We start from the raw sequence: 5,848 nt of genomic DNA, 5'->3' as shown, positions 1-5,848 counted from the left end.
GTTTGGCATTAAATGTAAACAGGTATAATTTATTATATCCCCATAGCTATTCACTCAGTTTTATTTGTTTATTTATTGAGTATATTAAACATTTACTTAGCATGTTATGTGTTATACTTAAGTAGTAAATGTTTATAGTATATTCATGTTGGCCTGTCTTTTTAAATAAAGACATAGTTGAGATCCTGAACATCTCTAAACTTGGATTAAGGTAAAATACATATATTTATTTTGTATTATTACTTTTAAAATATTCAACAAATTAATGAATTTTCACAAATTTAAAACATCCACTTGCACATAAAACAAGGATGTCTCACTCTTAAGAAACTGGCAATTCTCAAAAGCCAGATAATTTTGGTGGGAGAGATGAAAATATTTGAATTTGACATCCATGTACACATTGAAACACTCCGAGCTGGCTTGGTGCTTTCTCTTTTTGGTAAATGTTCCAATCATAGTGTTGCTTCCAAAATCCTTATAGAAGAAGTCTGGAAAAAGAAGGAGCCAGTCACAAAAGTAGAAGAGCCAACAATGTGTCATCAGAAATAGACAAGAGACACCAGTGGGGACCAGGACTTGAGCATCTTCCCCCCACCATGGCCTGTCTTTTGAGGCTGTAATGTAAGTCAGAGACCACCTGCTTCAGAGTTGTGTTGAATGTGTGTCCGTGCATGATTGCTCATCCAAGCTGTTAACTTGGTCACATTCCCTCTGTAAACCATATTCCTTGATAAAAACCATAAAACAATTTTAACCACATAGTTATTGGAAGTGATGGACAAAATAAGGCCCACGCAGGGATTAGATGGACACACTTGGTGTTCATTGCATGTGGTTTCCTTATTTTCATTTTGTATATGCTTCCTGGCGAGAGCATCAAAATGTCCTGAATATCTGCAAAATATCAGAACTTCATAAAACAGAAAATGTATAAGTTGTTTTTAAAAAGGGTGTTACAGAAAGTCTACAGTATTTTAGTATAAAATTATAGGGACCTTTCATGTGTTATCATTTTATATATAATCTAGCTTTAAGTAAGTTTATTTTGAAAATTTTAAGATTTGTTTCTTACTGAATAAGTATATCCTGGAAACCATTACAATTCTAAACCGAAATGGGTAAAAAGTCACAGTGGGGAAGGTGAGGTCTTGATAATACCGGATTGGCAGTCCATTCTGAACCAGAGCCTTTTTTTGTTGTGCTCTTTCTGCTTAGAACATTCTTCCCCCGGATATTGTCACTGCTCCCTCCTTGTCAGCATTTATGGCTTCACTTTCCTGACAACACTATATCTAAAGGTGAAATCCCTCATCAGTCTCTTGTCAGCATACCAACTTATATTCTTATTTTTGGCACATGTGAAAAAAAGAAAATATCCTTTATATCTATGTGTGGTTGATTCATATTTGTCTCTCTTTTTAAGAATATATAAATCCCATAAGACAAAAACTTGAATTTTACTTTTCATCCTTATATCTTCCGTGTACAAAATAATGTTTGACAAACAACAATGACTTAATATGTATAACATATGTTAAGCAATGAACAGTTTTGTAGTCCTTAATTTTTTTACTTTGCTATATTCTCTGTGGAGTTTTACTGTCTATGAGCTATTCAGAGCTCAAGATGGATGTGTGTGCAGTTTTGGACCCTCAATAGGCAATTGACTATAACTTATCTGTGCTCAATGATAAAAATTACTCATCCTTTGGGGTTTATGGAAGGTACCTAAATGGTATTAAGAAGTTCAATTCTAAATGCAGAGTAACAGGAAACAGGATCAGATAGCAACCATGTCAATTGCAATATATATATATATATATATATTTATATTTATATATATGTGTGTGTGTGTATACCATATATACACAGGGTCTAGGAGAGGTAAGGCCTGCTTGAGTGAGGTTGGTAGGGTAATGATACGGGTCTAATAATTTCCATTTTTAATGTAAACATTTCATCTGAAATGCCATATGCTGTGCTTGAATGTGGTATTGTTGTGTTACAGAATTACACATTTATAATTTTATAATAAAAGGTGTTGTAATAACAAGGGGCGTTATTGGTGCTGGGCCTCTGTATAGCTATATGTGTGTATGTACATACACATGTATAGATACATATATCATAATTTATACAATATATATGGAACTGAGGATCATACCTTTTAGAAAGTCAACTTCAATGTGCATGATAAAGCCTCTATATTCAAATTTCATTTTATGTCTGTAGCTTTGGATATTAAATGGACTGATACTTATGAAAAGAAACTCCTATAGCTATTTTAGTTCTCTGTCCCATTACACTTCATCTTCTTACTGCTTAGTTTTGAGCTCAAAATTTGATACAGGCTTTTCCATTATGAATATCAGAGTGTCTAATAATTATAGTTTAATAAAATGAAACTCAGGAGTGAGATTCATCAACTAGAAAAATGTAGAGTTTTTTCATATAATTTAATAACATCAAATGGCTTCTATAATCATTTCCATATAAAGCATCAAAAATGGCTCAGCGGGGCTCATGCAGGTAGTTAAAAATGGGCTTAGACAGATCATATGGAAGTATGGTAATTCTATCTAAATTATATTTTATTATTCTTTTTGTATATAGTAAAAATTAGATGAGCTATTTGACACTTGGTATTTAACTTTTTATGGTTGGACATGGAAACATTGAAATAGAGAACTAAAAGGGATATTTATGTGATTTATACACACTAGAATTAGAAATGGCAATACCTAATCTTGTGAAAAATAGCTGTTAATATAATAATCAGAGACCCTCAGGATAGACGTGTTAACGACATTCCATAAAATTTCACTAAGGTTAATGTTACACTTGTACTTTGTACATACAAAGTATTATGGAGATAAGTGCTGAGCATATACAAATTTTGAGATGTGAAGAATCAAATGTGTCTGGCTACTCTAGATGTAGCCTTTAGTAGAAAAAAATTGATTTTCTATTAACCTTATTATGCAGGGAATTCTCAATCAATGTTAAAAGGAGACGGACTAAGAGCACGAGAAGAAAAAGGTAGTTCCAATTGAATTTGAAATTAGGTATCATGATACAAATAGAGAAAGGAAGCTTATCAGAAGTACAGTTACTTAATAGAGTTTCTAGTGTTGGCCCACATGCAATCTGACTTTGAGAACATGAAAGCAACTCCAGAACTTCATTTCCTGACCCATTTAATGGCTGTTGTACTACTTTCACCTAAACAGCAGGGCAAGGATTAATACTCATAAAATTATCGTTAAATGTTCTGAAGTGTCATTCAATAATTAGTTTTCAAGAATTTACTGGAAATCTTATCTAGTAAAATAAGTCATTGGACAATAAATAAAATATATAGAGATTGGAAGGAAAATTAAAACTCTCATTGTTTGCAGATAACATAGTTATATAAACAGAAAATTTACCAATCTATTAGAAACAATGAGCAAATAAGTGAATTAAGGCTGATCAATACAAAGTTAATAGACAAAAAACCTCAGGTCTTTCTGAACACTAGCAAAACCATAGAAGTGATTTTATATATAATTTAGAGGAAGAAAAAGATACCCACAATATAAATGAAGGATGTATAAAAAATCCTTCCAGTAAAATATTAAAAACATTCTTTAAAAAAATAATAAATTGAGATATATAATATTAATTGATTATAGCACTCAGTTCAGTGTTATAAAGATGTCAATTCACTCCAAATTAAATTATAGATTCAATAGAATATCTTTCAAAATACTGGCAGATTTTGTGAAAAACAATGAACTGATTTAAAAATTTCTAATAAATACAAAATATTGAAAATGGATAGCACAATTTCAAATGACAAAGTTTAAGAATTTACTCAATTGGAAATCAAGACTTACTAGAATTTATAATTAAAATGGCAGAGACCCATTATTCGAGTGATTTATATAATACTTTAATTGAAGAGATTAAAGACTCCAAAATCTGCTGACATTTTTTGAAATCATAATATAAAATACTGTACATAATAAGAAGAAAACTAGATATTCTCCTTTTTTATTATTGTTTAATTGCAGTCGTCCTACTTTTCCCCTTTTGGTAGCTCCTGCCCTATCCCCTTCTACCCCCTCCCTGCCTCCTCAGTCAGTCCCCACCCTGTTGTGGATTACCATGAATTCTTTATATGTGTTCCTTGACTAGACCCTTCCCTTTCTTTCCACTGTTATCCTTCTTCACCTTCCCCTCTGGTCACTGTCAGTTTGTTCCTTATTTTCATGTCTGTTTCATTTTGCTCATTTCTTTGTTTTGTTGGTTAGGTTCCACTTATAGGTGAGCTCATATGGTATTTGTCATTCACTGCCTGGCTTATTTCACTTAGCATAATATTCTCCAGTTCCATTCATGCTGTCACAAAGGGTAGGAGTTCTTTCTTTCTGCTACATAGTATTTCATTGTGTAAATGTACCACAGTTTTTTTGATCTACTCATTTACTGATAGGCACTCAGGCTGTTTCCAGCACTTGGCTATTGTAAATTAGGCTGTTATGAACATTGGGGTGCATAAGTTCTTCTGAATTGGTGTCTCAGGATTCTTAGGGTATAATCCCAGCAGTGGAATCACTGGATCAAAAAGCAGCTCAATGTATATTGACATATTTCACAGATACAGAACAAATATTTCAAAAATGTATGCAGAACCATAAATGACCCTGGAATAGCTTTGCAATTTTGAGAAAGAACAAGTAGGAGGAATCACAATACCTAATATCAAATAATCTTACAAGGCCACTGTAATCAAAATATTCTGGTACTGGCATAAGAACAGATACATGTATCAATGGAACTGAATAGAGAGCCCAGAAATAAACTCATATCTCTATGGTCAATTAATATTCAACAAAAGGGGCAGGATCAATAAATGATGCTTGTAGAGCTGGACAGGTATATGTAAAAGCATGAAACTAAACCACTAATGTATACCATGCACAAAAGCAAATTCGAGATGGATAAAAGACCACCTTAAATATAAATTGCAACACAGTAAAAGTCCTAGAGGAGAACATTGGCAGGAAAATCTCAGATATTCCATGCAGCACTATTTTCACTGATATGTTCTCTAGAGCAAGGTATATAAAGGAAAGAATGAACAAATGGGACTACATCAAATTTAAAAGCTTCTGCATGGCTAAAGAAAACATTAGCAAAATGAAAAAAGAATCAACCATATGGGAAAACATATTTGCCAATGATACCTTGGACAAGGGTTTGATATCCAAAATATATAAAAGAACTCATACAACTTAACACCTGGGAGACAACAATCCAATTAAAAAATGAGCAAAGGACCTGAACAGACACTTCTCCAAGGAGGACAAACGGGGGCCTGTAGACAAATCAGAGAATACTCAGCATCACTAGCCATCAGAGAGATGCACATTAAAACCACAATGAGATACCATTTTACAATGGTCACAATGGCCATCATTGACAAATCAACAAACAACAAGTGCTGGCAAGGTTGTGGAGAAAAGGGAACCCTAGTGCACTGTTGGTGGGAATGCAGACTGGTACAGCCACTGTGGAAAACAGTATGGAAAAATTAGATATTCTTACAGCATACTATCTTGACATTTTGCCAGAAGATTTTATTAAGTAATCTGAAAAATATGAAAATTCACAAAATGCATGTTGAGCTAACAATGAATTGGATTGTCAAAATTCTTGTGAATTAAGGATTTTACCTTAGTTACTAATAATTTTAAGATTATAAGATATCAAATATAACTATAAATCAGTCTTAGATATCCCAGGACCTCTCTTTTATCATTACACATGGACTCTCTTGTCTATAGTGAATTAGATCTCT

The sequence above is a fragment of the Artibeus jamaicensis genome, unplaced genomic scaffold (genome assembly GCF_021234435.1).
Source record: "Artibeus jamaicensis isolate MK-2021 breed Jamaican fruit bat unplaced genomic scaffold, CSHL_Jam_final scaffold_369, whole genome shotgun sequence".
NCBI classification, from domain to species: domain Eukaryota; kingdom Metazoa; phylum Chordata; class Mammalia; order Chiroptera; family Phyllostomidae; genus Artibeus; species Artibeus jamaicensis.
The sequence above is the reverse complement of the archived record's forward strand: the minus strand, read 5'-3'. Positions refer to the sequence as shown.